The sequence below is a fragment of the Lynx canadensis genome, chromosome X (genome assembly GCF_007474595.2).
Source record: "Lynx canadensis isolate LIC74 chromosome X, mLynCan4.pri.v2, whole genome shotgun sequence".
NCBI lineage: Eukaryota > Metazoa > Chordata > Mammalia > Carnivora > Felidae > Lynx > Lynx canadensis.
Genome location: NC_044321.2, coordinates 86,267,960 through 86,291,556, shown reverse-complemented (window position 1 = coordinate 86,291,556; position 23,597 = coordinate 86,267,960). Strand labels below are relative to the sequence as shown.

At 35.5% G+C, this 23,597-nt stretch overlaps 1 protein-coding gene and 1 long non-coding RNA gene across 3 annotated transcripts in view; one reads left to right on the top strand and one right to left on the bottom strand.

Moving 5' to 3' along the window:
* Nucleotides 1-23,597, bottom strand: part of COL4A5 (collagen type IV alpha 5 chain) — a 243,941-nt gene that overhangs the window by 204,262 nt on the left and 16,082 nt on the right. The gene's annotated exons all lie outside the window — the stretch shown is intronic.
* On the top strand, nt 6,910-13,985 carry LOC115507440. Its single transcript, XR_003966651.1, has 3 exons — nt 6,910-6,962; nt 8,270-8,274; nt 13,975-13,985. It is a non-coding gene; the product is annotated as an uncharacterized LOC115507440 (long non-coding RNA).

The following is a 23,597-nucleotide window of genomic DNA, read 5'->3' as shown; positions in this document are numbered from 1 at the left end:
TCAGCAGAGGATTGGTTAAAAAAATTATGGCACATCCATACAATTGAATAATACTACGTAGCCAGAGCTCTTTATGTACTAACATGGAATGATCTTCAGCAAAGTACAGAAAATGTATAAAAATAGGAAACATAAGTAAGTATGTGCATGTTTGCAAGTGCCCGTGGTTATATATGCATGAAATAGCTCTAAAAGCAAAAACAAGAGAAGTTAGTTAACACAGGATGCCTCTAGGAAGAACTATGTGGCTGGGCACAAAAAATGAAAGACTTTTAATTGTATAGATTCTAATAACTATCAAAATTTGAGCCACCTGAGTGTATCACCTAATCAAAACTAAGTGTAAGTTGTGGGATGGTGGGGAGAAAAAGAAAAACAATCCAAAGCAGCACAGCACATCTTCCAGAGCAAATTATTACAGCTAATTTCGGTTTAAAAAACACCTTGGTGCAGGGGAAGAACCAAGGGAAACAATTTATTTCAGTCACAGAGTCAGCAGTTAAACAGGCTGATGTTTGTTTCATGGCATTGTAATTTTTCAAGTTATTATATGTATTATAAGTATTGCTAAGTATTATAAATATTGTAGGGACAACCCCACTGAATTTTCCCAATTAGCTACAGGAGAGCTTTACCTTTAGCAGATCCTCGAGATCCAAAAGAAAATACTTGGTCAGAGAATCTACATTTTGGAATAAATCAATATTTTTCACATAGAGTGGAACTATGTTAACATTGTGAGCATCATTACTTTCAAATTAGTGTATATGGAATAAACAACTTTGATTTACTTATTTTTCCTTTGAAAACTATTAGTTAACTCTCTTTTTTCTCTCTCTCACTTTCACCATCCCTCCATCCCTTACTCTCTGCCTCTGTCTTACACACACACACACACAGTTTTAGAACTCAATATAGATCATTATTTCGTCCTCAGCCCTATGTACAATTCTACTATTGCACTCATCATGCTATATTGTAATCTGCCTCTCAACAGAACTGTAGGTTTTTTGAGCGTGAGATTATGTACTAGTCAACCTGGCGTATGTACCAGAATGCAAAAGTTTGATGACTGTCTCACAAACCTCCTCCTCCAAAAACTTTCTAATGTAATGATCATTTACTTTATTCCGATAATTTATTTTTTATTTTTATTTTTTAAGTTTATTTTTGAGAGAAAGAGAGAGCAGGGGAGGGGCAGAGAGAGAGGGAGAGAGTCTCTCAAGCAGGCTCTGCACTGTCAGCACAGAGCCTGACCCAGGGTTTGAACTCACTAACCAAGAACTGAAAGATCATGACCTAAGCTGAAATCATGATAATTTTTTGGGGGGGGGGAGAGAGTGGGGGGGCATGCGTGAGTGAGGGCAGATGGGCAGAGGAAGGGAGAGAAAGAGAGAGAGAGACAGACAGAATCTTTTTTTTTTTTTTTTAATTTTTTTTTCAACGTTTATTTATTTTTGGGACAGAGAGAGACAGAGCATGAACGGGGGAGGGGCAGAGAGAGAGGGAGACACAGAATCGGAAACAGGCTCCAGGCTCCGAGCCATCAGCCCAGAGCCTGACGCGGGGCTCGAACTCACGGACCGCGAGATCGTGACCTGGCTGAAGTCGGACGCTTAACCGACTGCGCCACCCAGGCGCCCCGAGACAGACAGAATCTTAAGTGAACTCCACATTCAGTGTGGAGCCAGCCAGATGCGGAGCTCCATCGCACAACCCTGGGATCATGACCTGAGCCGAAATCAAGAGTCCAACACTCAGCCAACTAAGCCACCCACTTGACACTATTCTGATAAATTTAAATCAGAAAAAAATAACAATATCATATCCTTCCACATGTTTCTTGTTTTGTAAACTTTGAGAAATTCTATATTAATTTTAGACAGTATATCTGAACATTTGCATATAGGACTATTTATATTTGGCATTTAGACCAAAGGACATTAAAATAAAAATATTTTTCGGGGCGCCTGGGTGGCTCAGTCAGCTGAGCGTCCAACTTCAGCTCAGGTCATGATCTCCTGGGTTCGAGCCCTGCGTGAGCTCTGTGCTGACAGCTCGGAGCCTGGAGCCCACTTCAGATTCTGTGTCTCCCTCTCTCTGCCCCTTCCCCACTCATGCTCTGTCTCTGTCTCTCAACAATGAATAAACGTTAAGAAATTTTTTTAAATAAAAATATTTTTCAAGGTATCATTTGAAAGCATAAATAAAAAATTTTCTTATGCATAGTGCACTAGTTTGAATAGTCCTCCCAAAATTCATGCCCACCCAGCCCCTCAGAAGGTGACCTTATTTGGAAATAGGGTCTTTGCAGATGTAATCAAGTTAAAATGCAGTCAAATTGGATTAGGGTGGGTCCTAATCCAATGACTTGGTGTCTTTACAAGACAGGGGAGATTTGGATACAGAGACACACACAGAGGGAAAACATCATGTGATGATGAAGGTAGAGATTGGAATGATGTATGTATAAGCCAAGGACTGAAAGGAACCACCAAAAGCTAAGAAGAAGAAAGGAATGATCCTCTCCTAGAGCTCTCCAAATGAGAATGGCCCTTCTGACACTTGGTTTCAGACTTCTAGCTTTCAGAATTGTGTGAGGCAATATTTTTTTGTTATCTTAAACCACCCATTTTGTGGTACTTTGTTAGGGCAGCCCTTGGTATCCATGGAATATTATATGTTCATTGCCAAGTAAAATGAAATAGTTAACTAATGTTAACAGCATTATCTTGGTTCTAAAAACATCCTAGTATTTTCCAGCTTGATTGTAATGAGATAATCAACAAAGGGGTAAAAATTATCTTCCACATCTCCCAATGTGAGGCTCTGGGAGTCAGTTTAATCACACAAATCCCAAATAAATCAAGTGCATTCCTAGATCCAGATTTTGTTCCAGCTGTCTATGAACCAAGAGGGGTGCCTTCACCAGACACTGACTCTGCCAGCACTCTGATCTTGCATTTTTCAGCCTCCAAAACTGATAAATAAATTTCTCACCCCAACTATGATACTTTGTTATAGCAACCTGAATGGACTAAGACAGTAATTCATTCTGTAAGTACAATAAAGGAAAAAATACTATATAATCATCTCTGTACATGCAGAATTATAGTAGCCATTTCTGATTAAAACTCTCACCAAACTAGGAATAAAAGGTAACTTCTTTAATCTGATAAAAGGCAGCCCATAAGGCACACAGCTAACACAGAGTTTCTCAACAGTAGAACTATTGACATTTTGGCCTGGATGATTCCTTGTCATGCAGACTAGATGGGTATAGGTACTGTGTTTTGGAGGATAGTGAGCAGCATCTCTGGCCTGTACCCACTAGACACCAACAACAGCTCCCAATCATGACAACCAAGAATGACTCTAGACATTTCCAACTGTTCTCTGAGGGCAAAGTTTATGAACCCATTGAGAACCATTGAACTAACATCACATTTAATGGTAACAGACTAAATGATATCCCCCTCGTAATTGGAACAAGGCAGAAATGACTAATCTCATCACTTTGCTCTCACTACCTCTACTGAATATTGTACTGGTGGTCCTATCCAAGACAGCAAGGAAAGATACACAACTAATAGGCACAGAGAATGGAAGGGGAAAAGTAAAACTTTTCAAAAATGGCATAATTGTACATATAGAAAATCCTGAAGGATCTACAAAAAGTTACTACTAAAAATAATAAAACTGGTACACTAAAATGTATAAGGCACTGCCAAGAAAAATTAAAGAATACCTAAAGAATAAATATAACATAGACATACAAAGGAAGATTTAATATCATTAATGTCAATTAGGCTATAGATACAAACACAATCCAAATAAACTTGCACTGCCTGATTTCAAGCCTTATCATAAAGCTAGAATAATCAAGACAGTGTGATATTAGTATAAGGATAGGCAAGCAGATCAACAAAACAGAGTATATGGTCCAGAAATAGATTCATACATAATATGGGCAATTGACTTGCAAAAAAAGTGAAAAGTAACTCAATAGGGAAAGGATTGTCTTTCAAAAAATAGTGAAAGAACAACTGGATTTTCATATTAGAAATATTTTGGACATCAGTGAAATGGTTGAGTAGGAAACTCTGAGCACCTGTCCCTCCACAGAAACATCAAAAAATCAAGGAAAAACTGTCAAAATTAAATTTTTCAGAACTCTGGAAAATGATCCAAACTTTACAACAACCAAGAAAATGTTGAATCAAGAAAAATACAAATGAAAAGTGGTAGAAAAGGTCTGTGGTGTTTTTGTTTGTCCTTACCCAGCTGCCTCCCTGGCTCAGTGGCACCTTCCAAGAGGGCAGCTACCTTCACACTGTGGGACCCTTGTCCTTGGTACCAGAGGCAGCAGAGATTTTGTTCACAAAGTATTGTTTGTCTGCACTAACCTGTCTGGGGGCCATCTGAAGGGCTGATTCAGGGCATTTGTCTTTGTTTCACCTAACTTAGAAAAGACTCAGGACAGCAGAGCAGTAGTCATTGTGAAAAACACTGTAAGGTGAATGGACAATTCACAGTTGCCTGGGGCAAAAGACTGAAGGTAAGGCATATGGATAAACTCCCAAAAGCCTGTGAGGAAAGCAGTGGAGTTTTTTGGGGGAAAAAAGGCATTGAAAAATGTCCATGTTTACTGAGGAATTTAAAAAGCCAGGTATATGTCCAGGGGAGGACCCACACTCAGCAAAGACCTGAGAAAAACTTATGTTTTCACAATGGCTGATCTCCAAGCACAGTATAAGCAGGAAGTAAAAGCTAAGGCAGAGTTGCAAATGTCCTGGCTAAGTGTTGAAGGACTGCTACAAGAAAGAGCCAATGCACAAAGACGGGAGGTTTTTCTTCTTTCTCCTCTTTTTTTTCTCTTTTGTTCTCCTTTTTTCTCTCTCTCTTTTATTGGTTCCTGGCATTCAAAGAAATATCCTTCAAAACGCTATCTCATGGGTGCCTGCGTGGCTCAGCCAGTTAAGCATCTGACTTCAGCTCAGGTCATAATCTTGCAGTTCATGAGTTCGAGCCTTGTGTCAGGCTCTGTGCTGTCGAGCCTTGTGTCAGGCTCTGTGCTGACAGCTCAGAGCCTGGAGCTTGCTGTGGATTCTGTGTCTCCCTCTCTCTCTGCCCCTCCCACACTTGCAGTCTGTCTCTCTCTCTCTCTCTCAAAAATAAACATTAAATTTTTTTTTTAAAAAAAGCTATCTGAGCAATAGTTAAAGCAACACAGATTTCAGTACCACACATGACAAGGTATATGGTCTCTACGTAAATAAGTTGCAAATGTCACTAAACAAATAGATAGCTACTTCCCTCAACAATAAAAAAGAGGAAACTCTAGTAAAGGGAAAAATCTGATTTCCAGTTACCACATTTAAGATAATCAAATTCTGTTTTCAACCAAATATTACAAAGTAAAAGGTAAGTGTAGCATGTTTAAGAAAAAATAATTGACAGAAGTTATCACTGAGGAAGTCCAAATGCTGGCCTTATTAGACAAGGACTTTATCTTTTTAATTTACTTTCTCATTAAACTTTAGTTTTCATGGGTCTCAAAATTCTGTGACAGATTTTTGGTCAAGTTATTTCCATTAAAAATTACTAATTTTAAAAACTAATAACTTAAAACTGTCACACACACACACACAAAACAAATGGCCCACAGAACATTCTTCTTTCCTTCTGAAGGTTTTACAATGCATTATTATCATTAACTAGTCTTTTACTATTAAACTTACATGGCCAATTGACAGAAACAGTTCTGAAACCATTCTTCCACCACTGTTTAAAGATTGGGGTGGCAGGTATCAGGGTTAATATTAATTTTGCCTTCTGAGTTTTCTGGGCAGACTTGGTGACTTTGCCAGCACCAGCTGTCTTCTTGTCCACTACTTTAATGACACCCACAGCAACCACCTGTCGCAACCACCTGTCACATGTCATGAACAGTAAAACACCCCAGAGGAGGATACTCACAGAACCTCTCAACACACATAGGCTTGCCAGGAACCATTTATTAACAATGGCAGCATCACCAGATTTCAAGAACTTGGAACCATCTTCCAGCTTCTTTCCCAAATGATGATCAATCTTCTCCTTTGGCTCAGAAAACATGCAATGTGAGATTGGGACTATCTAGCACAGGTGCATATCCAGCACTGATTTGGCCTGGATGGTTCAGGATAATCACCTGAGCCATGAAGCCAGCTGCTTCCATTGGTGGGTCATTTTTGCTGTCACCAGTCACATCACCACAATGGACATTTTTTACAGATATGTTCTTGACATTGAAACCCACAGTGTCCCCAGGAAGAGCCTCACTCAAAGCTTCATGGTGCACTTCAACAGACTTGACTGGAGCAAAGGTGAGCATTACCAGGTTTAAGAACACCAGTCTCTACCTGGCTCACAGGGAAAGTACCAATACCACCAAATTTGTAGATATCCTGGAGGTGCAGAATCAAGGGCTTGTCAGTTGGATGAGATGGTGGCATAATGCAATCCAGAGCTTCAAGCAGTGTGATTCCACTGGCATTGCCAACTTTATGGGTGACTTTCTATCTCTTGAACCAAGGCATGTTAGCACTTGGCTACAGCCTGTTGTCACCATTCCAATCAGAAACTGGCACAAATGCCACTGTGTCAGGATTGTAGCCAATTTTCTTAATGTAAGTGCTGACTTCCTTCATGATTTCTTCGTATCTCTTCTGGCTGTATAGTGACTCAGTGGAATCCATTTTGGTGTGTAAACACCAACATTTAGTTGTTTTACACCCAGTGTGTAAACCAGAAGGGCATGCTCATAGGTCTGCCCATTCTTGGAGATACCTGCTTCAAATTCACCAACACCAGCACTAACAATCAGGACAGCACAGTCAGCCTGAGATATGCCTGTAATCATGTTTCTGATAAAGTCTCTGTGTCCTGGGGCATCAATGATGGTCACATAATACTTGCTGGTCTCAAATTTACACAGGGAGATATCAATGGTGATATCACATTTACTTTCAGCTTTCAGTTAATCCAAGACCCAGGCATACTTAAAGAAGTCTTTTCCCATCTCAGCAGCCTCCTTCTCACATTTTTTGATAGTTCTTTTGTTGATCCCACCACATTTACAGATCAGATGACCAGTAGTATTACATTTGCCCAAATCTATGTGTCCAATGACAACGATGTTGATATAAGTCTTTTCCTTTCCCATTTTGGTTTAGTTTTAGTGGTAGTTTTCATGACACCTGTGTTTTGGCAAAAAACCCATTGCAGAAAAGCTAGACAAAGACGTTAAAACAACTGTCTTAAACATACTCAAAGAGCTAGAGAAAACCACGGACCAAGAACTAACAGAAACCAGAAAAACAATACGTGAACAAAAGGAAAATACCAACAAAGACATAGAAAGTACAAAAAGGAACCAAATAGAAATTCTAGAGCTAAAAAGCACAGTATTTGAAATGAAAACTTCAACAGAGGTGTTTAACATCAGCTATCACAGGCAGAAGGGAAAAAAAATCAATAAACTTGAAGATACAACAATTGAAATTATCCAGTCTGAGTGGAAGAAAAGAATGAAGACAAATGAGTAGAGCCAGGAAACCCATGGGACACCAAGCTGAACAACGTATGCATTTTAGAAGCACCAAAAGAAAACAGAAAATAATATTTAAATATTCTTTTAAGAGTATTTTAAGAAATAGCAGATGAAACCTTCCCAAGTTTAATTATACATGAATCTACACATTCAAGAAGTTCAATGAACTCCAGGTACAATAACCTCAAAGAGATCCAAGAAATATTCTAATCAAACCGTCAAAGACAGGGGCACCTGGGTGACTGAGTCAATTGGGAGTCTGACTTCATGATCTCACAGTTTGTGAGTTTGAGCCCCACATCCGGCTCTCTATTGTCAGGGCGGACCCCACTTTCGATCCTGTGTCCCCCTTTCTCTGCCCCTCCTCTGCTCATTCTCTCTCTCTCTCAGAAATAAATAAAACATTAAAAAAAAACACTGCTGGGGCGCCTGGGTGGCGCAGTCGGTTGAGCGTCCGACTTCAGCCAGGTCACGATCTCGCGGTCTGTGAGTTCGAGCCCCGCGTCGGGATCTGGGCTGATGGCTCAGAGCCTGGAGCCTGTTTCCGATTCTGTGTCTCCCTCTCTCTCTGCCCCTCCCCCGTTCATGCTCTGTCTCTCTCTGTCCCAAAAATAAATAAAAACGTTGAAAAAAAAATTAAAAAAAAAAAAAAAACACTGCCAAAGACAAAGAGAGAATCTGTAAAGCTGCAAGAGAGAAGCAACTCAACACAAAGAGATTTTCAATAAATTAGCAGCTGATTTCTCATCAGAAACCATGGAAGCCAGAAGGCAGTGGAATGACATATTTAATGTACTGACAGTAAAAGAATGCTGAAAATCAAGAATTCCCTATCTAGCAAAAACCATCCTCCAAAAATGGGAGGTAAAATTAAGACATGTTTAGATAAACAAAACCCAAGAGCGTTCATTGCCAGTAGACCTGCCTTACAAGAAATGCTAAAGAAATTTTTTCAGGCTGAAATGAAAAGACACAAGATAATAACTCACAGCCTTATGAAGAAATAAAGATCTCTAGTAAAGGTAACTATATAGGTAAATATAAAAGCCAGTATATTATAGTTTCAATTTGTAACTCTTTTTATTTCCTATATAATTTAAAAACTAAACGCACAAAGAGGTAGTTATATTTTACAAGGCACACAATATATGAAGCTGTAACTTATGAGAACAACAATATGATATGAATTCAAATCAGACTGTTATAAATTTAGGTCTTTAATTTTAATCCCTAGGGTAACTACTAAGAAAAATGTAGTACTACTATGTAAAAGAAACACATAAACGGAAATGAAAAGAGAATGAAAATGGTACCATACAAATAATAAATTATACACAAAAGAAGAAATGAATAGAGAAAATGACAGGCAAAAAGGTTATAAGACATACAGAAAATAGCAAAATAGCAATGGTAAATCCTTTTTATAAGTAATAATTTAATATGTAAATGCATTAAATTCTCCTATCAAAAGACAGAGACTGGCAGAATGGATTGAAATTTAAAGAAAGAAAAAAGATATTCCATGCAAATAATGACCAAAAGAGAGCTAGAGTAGCTGGCTATAATATCAAACTATATTTTAAGCCAAAACCTGTTACAAGAAACAAAGAAGGAAGTTACATATATTTTTAAAAAGTAAATGCATCCGTAATTTATAATAATTATAAGAATACACACCAAACAGTAGAGCCCCAGTATATGAAGCAAATATTGATAAATTTGAAGACAGAATTAGACAGTTTTATAATAATTGAAGTTGGAGACTTCAATAATCAAGTTTCAAAAATGGATAAAAACATCTAGACAGAAGAATAATAAGAAAATAGATGTCTTGCACAACACCTTAAACCCAGTCCTAAAACACAAATATAGGACACTTCACTCTACAGCAGAATATATAGTCTTCTGAAATGTGCATGGAATATTCTTCAAGACAGAACCTATACAGGCCACAAAACCAGCCTCAATAAATATAAAAACACTGAAGTCCTATAAAGTATATTCTCCAACCACAAAGGAATGAATTTAGAAATCAATAAAAGGAGAAAAACTGGGAAAATCACAAATATGTGAAAATTAATACACTCTTAAAGAACCAAAGGTCAAAGAAAAAAATCACAAAGAAAATTAGAAAACACTTTGAGAAGAATGAAGATGAAAACACAACATACCACAACTTATGGGATGCAGTAAAGGGAATAGTGCCAGGGAAATTTATAGCAGTAAATGCCTACATTAAAAAAGAGGAAAGATTTCAAATCAGTAACCTACTTTTGTACCTCAGAAAAACTAGAAATATAAAAGCCAACTAAATGCAAAGCTAGCATAAAGAAGTAAATTATAAAAATTAGAGTGGAGATAAGTTATATAGAGAAAAGAAAAACAATAGAGAAAAGTCAATTAAATCAAAAATTGGTTCTTTGGAAAAGATCAGCAAAATCAACCAACCTTTACCTAGACTGAGAAACAGAGAAGATGTAAATAACTGAAAATAAATAATGAAAGATTATGGAACATTACTACTAACTTTACAGAAATAAAAAGGATTATAAGAGAATACTATAAATACCAAAAAAATTAGACAACTTAGATGATATGACCAAATTCTCACAAACATGCAAATTATTAAAACTAAATCAAGAAGAAAATAGAGATGGAGCTAGAATGTATTATGCTAAGTAAACTAAATTAGTCAAAGAAAGACAAATATCATGATTTCACTTATATGTGGAATTCAGAAACAAAACAAAAGAGCATAGAGAAAAAGAGAAGCAAACCAAGAAACAGACTCTTAACTATAGAGAATAAACTTCTGGTTATCAGAGGGGAGGCAGGGGGAAGGATGGGTGAAATAGGTGATGGGGATTAAGGAGTACACTTGTTGTGATGAGTTTTGGGTATCGTATGGAAGTGTTGAACCACTCTATTGTACAGCCAAAACTAATATGAAACTGTATGTTAACTAACTGGAATGTAAATAAAAACTTAAAAAAGCAGATGAATGGATAAAAAAGAAGTGGCATATAGAGAGAAGTAAATATTACTCAGTCATAAAAAAAGAATGAGATCTTGCCATTTGTGCCAACATGTATGGACCTAGAGGATATTATGCTAAGTCAGAGACAGACAAATACCATATGATATCACATACATGTGGAATCTAAGAAAAAAAACAAGTGATCAAATAAAGCAGAAAAAGACACTTAAATACAGAGAACAACTGGCAGTTGCCAAAGGGATGTGGGTGTGGGGACAGGCAAAATAGATAAAGGGGATATAGACGCACAAACTCACAGTTATAACATACATAAGTCTCATAAATGAAAATAAGCATAAAGAATATAGTCAATAATATTGTAATAATGTATGGTGACAGTGACTACACTTATAGCGGTAAGCTTTGAGTAATGTATAGAATTGTCAAATCACTATGTTGTACACCTGAAACAAAGGTAACATCATGTGTGAATTATATTTCAATAATTAAAATAAGGAAAATGAAATAGAGAATCTGAGAAAAAAGAAACATAGAATCTGAGAAAGCTTATAACAAGTAAAGTCATTGAATCAGTAATGAAAAACCTCACAACATAGTCCACAGATAGCTTCACTCATGAATTCTACCAAATATTTTTAAAAAATTTAACATCAGTTCTTCTCAAACTCTTCCAAAAATAGAAGAGGAGGTAATACAACCTAACTCATTCTGTGAAGCCAATATTATCCTGATACCAAAACCAGACAAAGATACTAAAGAAAATTAGAGACCAATACCCTCTATAAAAAACAGATTTTAAAAATCTCAACAAAATACTAGCAAACTATATCCAATAATATACCAAAAGGATTATATACCATGACCTAGTGAAATTTATCCCATGATTGCAAGGGTGGTTCAATATAAGAAAATTATTGATATAGTAGGACACATTAATAGAACAAGGAGAAAAAAATCATGTGATCATCTTAATTGATACAGAAAACGCATATGACAAAATCCAACACCCTTTTATGATAAATGTACTCAGAAATTAGGAATAGATAGAAACTTTCCTTTTTAAAAAAATTAATTATTTATTTTTGAGAGAGAGAGAGAGAGAGAGAGAGAGAGAGAGAGAGAATCCCAAGCAGGCTTTCTGTGCCATCAGCATGGAGTCCAACACGGGGCTCAAACCCAAGAACCATGAGACCATGACCTGAGCTGAAATAGTCAGATACTCAACCAGGTGCCCGTAGATGGGAACCTTCTTAACATGACAAAAATTATTTATGGAAAACTCACAGCTAACTCAATACTCAACTGCAAAAGATTGAAAGCTTTTCCTCCAAGATCAGGAGTAAGACAAGAATGCTTGCTTTTATCAATTCTACTCAACATGGTACTAGAAGCCTTTGCCAAAGTAATTATGTAAGGAAAAGAAATAAAAGACATCTAAATTTGAAAGGAAGAAGTAAAACTGTATCTATTTAGAAGACATTATCCTCTATACATAGAAAGTCCTAAAGAATCCACAAATAAAATATTAAAGCCAATAAATGACTTCAACAAAGTCTTAGGGTACAAGATGAATACAAAAATCAATTTTGTCTCTATACAATCATAATGAGCAATCTATAAAGGAAATTAACTAAATAATTCAATTGACAATACCATCCAAAAGAATAAAATATCTAGGAATAAATTTAACCAAGTAAATGAAAGACATGTACATAGAAAACTAGAAAACATTGATGAAAGAAATTTAAAAAGACCTGAATAGGGGTGCCTAGCTGGCTCAGTTGGTAGAGCATACAACTCTTGATCTCAGGGTCATGAGTTCAAGTCCCACTTTTGGGGTAAAGCTTATTTTTTTTCAAAAAAAAGTGGGGAGTGAAGATGTAAATAAGTAGAAAGACATCTTGTGTTCCTGAATTGGAAGACTCAGCAATATCAAGATGGCAATACCACCCAAAACAATCAACAGATTCAGTGAAATCTTTATCAAAATTCCAACAGCCTTTTGAGCAAAAATGGAAAAGCTGATCCTCAAATTCATGTGGAATTACAAGGGTCCTCAAATACCCAAAATAATGTAAAAAAGTAAAAGAAAGTTAGAGGACCCACACATCCCAATTTCAAAACTTATTATAAAGCTAATGTTAGTACTGGCATAAGGATGAACAAATACCCTGTGGAATAGAATTGAAAGTCCAGAAATAAACCCATACATCTATGGTGAATTGATTTTTGACAAGGATGCCTAGACCACCCAATGTGGAAAGAATAGTTTCTTCAACAAATAGTGCTGGGATAACTGTATATCCACATGCAAAAGATTGCTACCTCATGTCATTTACAAAAACTAATTCAAAATGTATCAAAGAACTAAATATAAAATCTAAAACCATTAAAATCTTAAAAGAAGCCATAAGAGTAAATCTTCATGATGTTGGATTTGGCAATGGAATATTAGATATGACACCAAAAGTATGAGCAACAACAAAAAAATAAATTGGACACCATGAAAACTAAAAACTTTTGTGCATAACAGGATATTACTAAGAATGTGAAAAATGACCTACCAAATGGGAGAAAATATTTGCAAATCGTGTATCAGTTTAGTGCCCAGAATATATACAGAAGTCTTATAACTCAACAACAAAAGGACAAACAGTCCAATTAAAAAATAGGCTTGGGGCGCCTGGGTGGCGCAGTCGGCTAAGCGTCCGACTTCAGCCAGGTCACGATCTCGCGGTCCGTGAGTTCGAGCCCCGCGTCAGGCTCTGGGCTGATGGCTCAGAGCCTGGAGCCTGTTTCCGATTCTGTGTCTCCCTCTCTCTCTGCCCCTCCCCCGTTCATGCTCTGTCTCTCTCTGTCCCAAAAATAAAAATAAAAAAAAAAAAAAACGTTGAAAAAAAAAAAATAGGCAAAGGCCTTGAATAGACATTTTTCCAAAGAATGGATACACAAATAGTGAACATACACATGAAAAGATGTTCAAAATCATTATTCATTAAGAAAATGCAAATCAAAACCACAATGAAGAATTATTTCATTAACAAACTAAGATGACCATAATAATAATAGTAATAACAATAAAAAAAAATAAAAACTATGCGGCGCCTGGGTGGCGCAGTCGGTTAAGCGTCCGACTTCAGCCAGGTCACGATCTCGCGGTCCGTGAGTTCGAGCCCCGCGTCAGGCTCTGGGCTGATGGCTCAGAGCCTGAAGCCTGTTTCCGATTCTGTGTCTCCCTCTCTCTCTGCCCCTCCCCCGTTCATGCTCTGTCTCTCTCTGTCCCAAAAATAAATAAACGTTGAAAAAAAAATTAAAAAAAATAAATAAATAAATAAAAACTATTTGAAGGAGGCACTGCTGGCAGGAATACAAAATGGTTCAGCCCTGTGGAAAACAGTTTGGTGGCCCCTCAAAAAGACAGAATTACCATATGGACTAGTAATTTTATTCTTAGGTATATACCCCAAAGTACCGAAATCAGGTGCTCAAACAAATGTGTGTGTGTATATGTATATATATATATACATATACATGTGTGTATATGTATATATATATATATATACATATACACACACACATATATATATATACATGTGTGTGTGTATATATATATATATACATATATACACACACATATATGTGTTCATAGCAGTGTTATTCACAATTGTTTAAAGGTAAGCAATCCAAATGTCCATCAATGGATGTATAGATAAACAAAATGTAATATATTCATATAATGCAATATTACCCAACCATAAGAATGAATTAAGTACTGTTAGATGATATGCTGAGGATCAACCTCAAAAATATTCTAAGTGAAAGAGGCCAGACACAAATGGTCACATAATGTATGAAATATCCAGAAGAGGTTAAATCCACAGAGACAAAATGCAGATTGGTGGTTTTTAAGGGCTGAGGGGAGGATGGAAATAGAGAGAAACTGCTTAAGTATGAGGTTTTATTTTGGAGCAATAAAAATGTTGGAACTAAACAGAGGTGGTGGCTGCACAACATGGTGAATGCACTAAATGTCACTGAATTATTCATGTCAAATGATTAATTTTATGTTATGTGAATATGCACCTCAATAGATTTTTTAAAGAATTGAACTAGAATCCTTACATACTGTACACAAAATAACTCTAAATGGTTCAAAAGCTCTAAGTATCAAATAAATAGAAGAAAAATAGGCAAAATTAAAAACTTTAATGTAGTTAAAGGCTTCTTGCACATGACACAAAAAGCAATAATGATAAAAGAAAATAATTGATAAACTAAACTTATTTGTTAAGGGAAAGAAAATACAACCCACAGAATGGAAAAAATACTGTGTGTGAGAGTGTACATATGACAAAGAATTCGTACTCAGAATATAAAAATTTTCAATTTAAGAAGATAAGCAATAAAACTTTTAAAAAATGGGCAAAGATTATAGAATACAGATCACAAAAAATATTTGAAATAAGTAAGTCAGATAAAGATAAATATCATATGATTTAACTCATGTGGAATTTAAGAAACAAAACAGATGAACATAGGCAAAGGGAAGGAAAAATAATATAAAAACAGAGAGGGAGGCAAACTATAAGAGACTCTTAAATACAGAGAACAAACTGAGGGTTGCTAGAGGGGAGGTGGAGAGACAGGCTGGATGGGTGATGGGCATTAAGGAGGGCAGTTGGGATGAGCACTGGGTGTTATATGTAAGTGATTAATCACTCGGTTCCGTTCCTGAAACCATTATTACACTATATGTTAAGTAATTTGGATTTTTTTTCTTATTAAATATAATTTATTGTCAAATTGGTTTCCATAAAACATTCAGTGCTCATCCCAACAAGTGCCCTCCTAACTAACTTGGATTTAAATACAATTAATAAAAAAAGATATCTGAATAGTCAATAACTACATGAACCCATGTTCAGCATTAGGAAAATCCAAATAAAACAAGATACCCTCTCATATCCTCTAGGATGTCTATAATTAAAAAGATCCTATACACTGCTGGTAGAAATGTAAAATAGTATCATCCGTTTGACAAATATTTCCGCAGTTTCTTGTTAAATACTTTATATACTCCATTTCTTTGTATCTACCCAAAAGAAATGAAAATTATGTGTACAAAATGACTTGTACACAAACGTTCATCGTGAAAGATAGATCAGTGGCTCCAAGGGAACAGAGACAGAGCAGGATTTCACTGGAAAAGGATATACGTGAATTTTGGGGGGTAATGAAACTATTCAATATCTTAATTATTGCGGGTGTATACATTTGTCAAATTTAGTAACTGTACAGTTAAAATGGATGTAGTTTATTATATGTAAACTATACTTCAAAGAAAGTTGGTTTAAAAAAATAGAAGAGAGGGAAGCCTAAATTGGGACTTGGATATCTTCAGTAAGATTTCCACAGGCAACTCCCAAGAGGGACGCTTCATTGAGGTCCCTGTTTGAGCCAAGGAATGCGGAGGCCAAACATTGTTGGAATAGCTAAGTTATTCACTTGTTCCCTTAAATTTACTAAATGGTATGCTGTATTTCCTGAAATATTCAAAGTATTTATTTAAATTTCCTTTGAGTGGAAAAGAACCCCCTAAATTAGTTTAGGAATAATAAACTTGCATATATGTGACATATATGTGTAACAATATATGTACCTATACTGTATCTAAATATTTAATTTCAACTCAATAAATAATTGAATAATCAAAAACCTTAGGAAGCTTCCTAGGAAATCAAAGTGCTCAAAGTAGTCTTAACAGTTTCTTCCTATGGCTACAGATAAACCTGTTTTCTTGTTTACAAATTAGTTTTAATTTTCTCTTTACAACTACTTCCACCTCTCCCCCCCATTTTCCTGTCTCTCTTTTGGTCCATTTAATTTCTAGTCAGATAACAGTATTTAAGGAATTGTATCTGTTTTTTTTAATGTATCAAATATTGGTATATGCATATTTAACCAGTGCATATATGGTTATAATATATAATGTATAATGTATAATGTATAATGTATAATGTATATGGTATATGCATATACCAGTGAATACGGTATTAATACCTTTAGAAATACCAATACCTTTAGAAATAAACCAGAAAAGTTCTTTTAAGTCATCTTTCCACTTGATGGTAAAGACTAAAGCTGAAGAAAGATACTCAAAAAAGGAAAAAACAAATTAGTATGCCTAAGGAAAGGCAACTAGATTTCACTGAATTATACTAAACGAGACTACAGATCTCGTGGAAAATCACAGTCATTATTTATTTAACACATACTATGTAATACACATTAAGATACTTCAGGCTAGTATTATTGACCTAATGAGTACATGGAAAAGTCATGACTTAAATTAAGCTTGACATCAACATCCATGCTCTAAAACAAACCATTACTCAATTCTACTATAGAAACTTTAAAACCAACTATTTATTTATTTATTTTTATTTTTTTAAATCTATTTTTAATTTAAACCCAAGTTACTTAACACATAGTGTAATAATAATTTCAGGAATAGAATTTAGTGATTCATCAGTTACATACAACACCCAGTGCTCGTCCCAACAAGTGCCTCCCTTAATGCCCATCACCCCTTTTAGCTCTTTCCCCCACCCAACACCCCACCCGCAGCCCTCAGTTTATTTTCTGTATTTAAGAGCCTCTTATGATTTGTCTCCCTCTCTGTTTCTATATTATTTTTACTTCCCTTCCCCTACGTCCATCTGTTTTGTATCTTAAATTCCACATATGAGTGAAATCACATGATATTTGTCTTTCTATTGCAGGGACTTCATACTTCCATAAAAAGAGAAGAATTTTTCCTACCTAGTGCAAACACCAAAATGCTAAAACAGTCCATCATTCTAATCCTAGGCCCTTTGGTGTCCAGGATACACTATTTCAGCATTCTCTCTACCTCGGTTCTGAAGTATAACCTAACTTCCAAATCCTACTCTTCCAAAAATTTGCCAAATTCCAATAATTTGTCATTCCTGACAAAGGAATGGCTAAGAAATGTGCAGAATCTTCCAAAAGGATGGATATAACAGCCTAATAGCATGCCACTCTCACTTTACCTAGCTGCATTCACCTATACCATCTTCTAGACAAAATCAGAAAGTCTGCATCCTTTCAGGAATACAAACCCTAAAAGTGTTATCTCCCTTCCACAACACCCTTTGCTCCAGCTGGGTGACAGGGCCGAATCTCAATCACTGAGTTAGACACAATTTTCTTCGTCAGGAAAATTATAACTTGGGGTTGGGTACTGGGGAAGAAACAGGAAATATGATTCAAAATTTTCAATCAATATTGGAAAAAAAGCATAAACTAATTAAAATTTATTTAATTAAGGCTTTGGAATAAATTATGGAAATTACAAGTAATTAAAAACTAAGATACCTTTTCGAAGTATTTATTAAAGAGTGATGACATATCTTACAAATCCTGAATATTTCTAATTCAACTAGAAAACACACATTAATTTATTTTTGAGAGACAGAGAGAGCACAACCAGGGCAGGGGCACAGAGAAGGGGACAGAGGATCCAAAGCAGGCTCTGTGCTGACAGCAGCAAGCCTGATGTAGGGCTTAAACTCTTGAACTGCGAGATCATGACCTGAGCTGAAGTTGGACGCTCAAAGGACTGAGCCACCCAGGTGCCCAAGAAAACACTCAAATAAAACATAAAGGTTTGAAATGACTTTTTTAACCAGGAAGGAATTTGTATTTTATAGCAACTTTTATGTCAGTTTATCTAAAGATTTTACATACATTCACAAGAACCTAAAATAATAGGTTTCATACATACATTACATATTTTCCTCCAAATATAAGTGAAAAAGTTGGATCCAGCATTCAAAATCACTTTTTTAGTGTTGGCAAAGTAAAAGTGGAAAGGTGTGTGTTACTCAGTGGGGGGCAGAGGGGAACATAAGGAGAATATGTGTTATGTTTTATATGAAAGAGTACAAATTAAAAATTACTCCTCTTCATTATGTTCAATGACAAAATTATTACTGGCATTAGGTTATTCTGGCAGCCTCTGGAATTTTGTTTAAGACTTTTTAACCTTTATTGATTTTTGAGAGACAGAGAGAGACAGACCATGAGTGGCAAAGGAGCAGAGAGAGAGGGAGACACAGAATCCGAAATAGGCTCCAGGCTCTGAGCTGTCAGCACAGAGCCCAATGCGGAGCTCGAACCCATGAACTGTAAGATCATGACCTGAGCTGAAGTCGGATGTTCAACCAACTGAGCCACCCAGGCACCCCGCCTCTGGAATTTTTTAAATTTTTTAAATGTTTATTTATTTTTGAGAGAGAGAGGGAGACAGAGTGTACATGGGGAGAGGGGCAGAGAGAGATGGAACCACAGAATCCCAAGTAGGCTCCAGGCTCTGGGCTGTCAGCACAGAGCCCGAGGCGGGGCTCGAACTCATGAACTCTGAGATCATGACCTGAGTGAAGTCGGACACTTAACCAACTAAGCCATCCAGGCACTCCCTGGAATTTTTTACTTAAAACAAAACATAACAAAACAAACAACAACAACAAACATTGAAGTTCTATTTTACTACACTTGATCTTAGCCAAAAGGCTGAAAAGCAATGAAGTTCTATTTTAGAAAAGCAGATAGGAGAAAACTCAAAAGTTGACCTGTTTATTAAAAAAATAAAATCCTGTTTTAGTTATTTCATTAATTCATCTAGCATTCTTGTCCTTAAATAATGATGGCATAAAATAGTTAACTGTAAAATATGTTGTTAAACTGTTTAAATCCAAAAAATGTTGAAATCTACAGCCATAAACTAATATTCAATATTTTTAAATATTTTTTATTGCAAAAGTAATAAGCATTTACTATAGATAACTGAGGAAATACAGATAAGAAAAAAACCCTATAATTTCGCTATCATCCTCTAAGTCTTTTTTTTCCACTTAATTTTGAATAAACATTTATCAAGGAGATGAAACTTTAAGCCCTAGAGTATTCTACCCAAATGAACCAAGTTAATGTTCCTATAAATACATATTTCCATTAACTGTGATTTAAAGAGTATCTATGTTTATATGCTTGCTTTCTATATCAATTTACAATTCTATTAATGTTTAAACCCAATAAAAAATCTTTACAGAATTTTTAAGTACCATGAGGTAAAAATACAGATGAAAAAGTAAACATGTAAACAAAACTAAGAAAAAGATTATAATCTGAAATAACTTAATCCCTTTGGCCTCTTGAATATTTTTTGTTTTTTCAGATTAAATCAGGACTTGATTTTAAAAGGAAGCCTGGGCATGCTAAGTGAAGTAAGTCAAAGACAAATACCATATGATTTCACTTATAAGTATTATCTATAAAACAAAACAAATTAATAAACAAAAAGCAGAACCAGACTATAAATACAGATCAAACTGATGGTTGCTAAAGGAGAAGGGGAGGTGGGCAAAATGGGTGAAAGCGACTGGAGAGGTACAGGCTTCCAGTTATGGAATTAATGGGTCACAGGAATATAAAAGGTACAGCATAGGGAATACAGTAAATAGTGTGGTGATGTCGTTGCATGGTAACTGATGGTGGCTACACTCCTGGTGAGCAAAACATAACCATAAGAGTTGTTGAACCACTATGTTGTATACCTGAAACTAACATAACATCACGTGTCAACTATACTCAAATAAAAACAAAGCCTGGGTAAATAATGTTCACAATGCCTCTTGAAAATCAGAAAGACTTGATTTTGAACTCATCCTTGTTTTTTACCATATTGACAAATTCAAATTATAATGATTTTAACCATCTGAAGAAAAAAAATATTTCCCTTTCCCTATATGTGTAGCATGGTTTGGATTTAAAAAAATGAGACTATAGGTGTGAAAATCTATTAGGAAACAGATACGTTTATAAGCCCATGTTTTTAATATAAGGGTTGTCAATCTGCAAATTCAAATGTGTCAGTCACATTAGTCAGGAAAACAAATTCAAGCCCCTGAAGATGAACCCCTTTTTCAGCCTCTAAAAAAGGTGACCTTTTCAGTTTAGTTTCATTTGTTATTTTACAACATTAGTCTGTGGTTTTTTTCCATTATACACTATACACAAATGAAGGCATGAAGGCAGTGATAAGGTCTAATAAACTTGTGACATAACAAAAAAGTCTTTACTGCGACTGTGGAGAAAAATGAAATGCCCAAATAGGCTGTAAAAGATAAGCGAGCAAACAGAATCGAGAGAGGTGATGGCAAAAAATGAATTTACCCACTATTAACCAAATTACTATGAACTGAGTATACTCATTCTGAAGGAAAATCATCTTTAAAAATTAAAAACCCAGGAACTCAACTGACCATAAGAACTAGAAAAAAAGCAGAGCGCCTGGGTGGCTCAGTCGTTAGGTGGCCGACTTTGGCTCAGGTCATGATCTTGCGGTTCGTGAGTTCGATCCCCGCGTCGGGCTCTGTGCTGAGAGCTCAGAGCCTGAAGCCTGTTTCAGATTCTGTGTCTCTCTCTCTCTGACCCTCCCCCGTTCATGCTCTGTCTCTCTCTGTCTCAAAAATAAATAAATGTTAAAAAAAAAAAAAAACTAGAAAGCAAGCTCTTATTTTCTTTCTTCCAAAATGTATCCAGTATTTCCAGGGAGTAAGAGGAATGGGAGATGAGGAAATCCATAACCTATGGAGATAAATTCTGCCAGACAGTGGAAACTTTCAACATACTCACATCTGAAGAAAATGTATAGTTTATTTTACAAATCACAATGTAATAAGAACTGACTCCTTCATTTTGAAACAAAACAATGAAAATTAACATGACCTTAAAGCTAGGGCAAATTGGCTCATTAAAAGCCAGCTAGGAAAACTACTAGGGAAGGGATACTGAAGCTTAATAAATGCTTCACATTTCAAAAGGCTTCCTGAAACTAAATTAACTCAAAATGGGTAAGGCCATTTCCTACAGGGTCATTGTTCAAGCATTTTTCCTACAAAGTCAAAATGAAGGAGGATAGAAAAAGAGTCTTCTTATTTCAAAATAAACTGAAGTACATTTTTTTTCTAAAATAATTTCTAAAATATTTTTATCTATGACCAAATCTGACCTATTATAGTTAAATTCTTTGTTTCCTAAACATTATCAAAGAGAAATAAAACCCCTAAATAAATAGAAAATAAAAACTATCATAACAATCCTAGTTTTTCTTCCTTCAAACTTCACAGGCAAGATCAGAAATATCTTTATCCTAAGATTAAAGAAAGATTCCGAGTATGAGAAAATTAATTAATCATAAAAACTTTAGTTTCTGTTAATTATGTGAAAGGCTTTCTGCTAGATGATGTGAAGTATAGAAGTAGAAAATGATCACTGCTCTTGAGGTAACTTCTATACTGTTGGTTTAGACAGATGGATAGATGGATGGATAGATAAGGTAGACAGATACACAGGTAGAGATATAGGTATATAGATGACAATATGTAGTTTTAGAAGTCTTCTCAAAGGAAATAATCTGAAATACAAATAATTTTATTCAAAAATGTTGACTGCAGTGTTATCAAAAAAATGAAAGCAGGCTATGTTGAATCAATTGCTATTGGACTTGCCGTCTTCCATAAACTATCAGAAAACTGCAAAATATGTGAAACCAATATTTTTAGACATTGGGAAAAGTTAGAAAAGACAGTAGTGTCAACACTTATATTAAACGTTCTCTTGAACGCCCTAACAATAAGATAAAGAGGAAAAAAAAAAGAGTGTGCATAGTAGAATAAAAGAAGTAAACCTATCTCAATTCACAAAAGACATAATGACATTTGCAGATAATTCTAAGTAATCCACAAAAGACTTCCAGAAATAGTAAAACAATTTAGCAAAATCACAGAATATAGGTCAATAAAAACATCAATTGTGTTTCTATATATTGACAATAACTGAAAACAGAAAATAAAATACAATACCATTAATAATACTATTAAAACAAATGAATACTTAGGGATACATTTAGAAAGTATGTATAACACCTACACACTGAAAAGTAGGAAACATTACTGAGAGAAATTAAAGAAGACCTTAATAAACAGAAATATATATCATGTTCATTTATCAGAATATTGAATGCTATTAATACATCAATTTTCTCCCAAATGATCTTCAGATTAAACAGTCTAATTCAAAATTCCATGAGTTTTATTTGTATGGTTGAAAAGCTAATTATAGGGGCGCCTGGGTGGCGCAGTCGGTTAAGTGTCCGACTTCAGCCAGGTCACGATCTCGCGGTCCGTGAGTTCGAGCCCCGCGTCAGGCTCTGGGCTGATGGCTCGGAGCCTGGAGCCTGTTTCCGATTCTGTGTCTCCCTCTCTCTCTGCCCCTCCCCGTTCATGCTCTGTCTCTCTCTGTCCCAAAATAAATAAAAAACGTTGAAAAAATTTAAAAAAAAAAAAAGAAAAGAAAAGCTAATTATAAAAGTTATGTAGAAATGCAAAAGATGAGGAGGAAAAGGATGAGAGGAGGAGGGAGAGGAAGATGAGGAGGAGGAGAAAAACCAAAAATCTGAAAAAGAACAAATGTGGAGATTTGCACCACCTGATTTAAATCCTTATTATAAAACTACAGTAATGAAGACAATGTGGTATTAGCTTAAAAATATACATATAGGTTGATCGAACAGATTAGAGTCCAAAAATAGACCCACACATATATGGTTAACTGATTTTCAACAAAGGCACCTAGTTATTAATTCAATGGGGGAAGAGATCATCTTTTCAATAAATGGTGCTAGAACTAAACATAATGGGGAAAAAAACTGCACCAGTATTCTTACCAAATACCATACACAAAATAACTAAATGAGTAAGAAGGTAAAACTATAAAAGAAACTTTTAGAAGCAAACATGGAAGAAAATCTTGATGCCCTTAGGGTAGTCAAAGATTTTTTATAAAGGACACAGAAAGTCATAACCATAAAAAGGTGATAAACTGGACTGTATCAAAATTTAACATTTCCTCTCTGAAAAT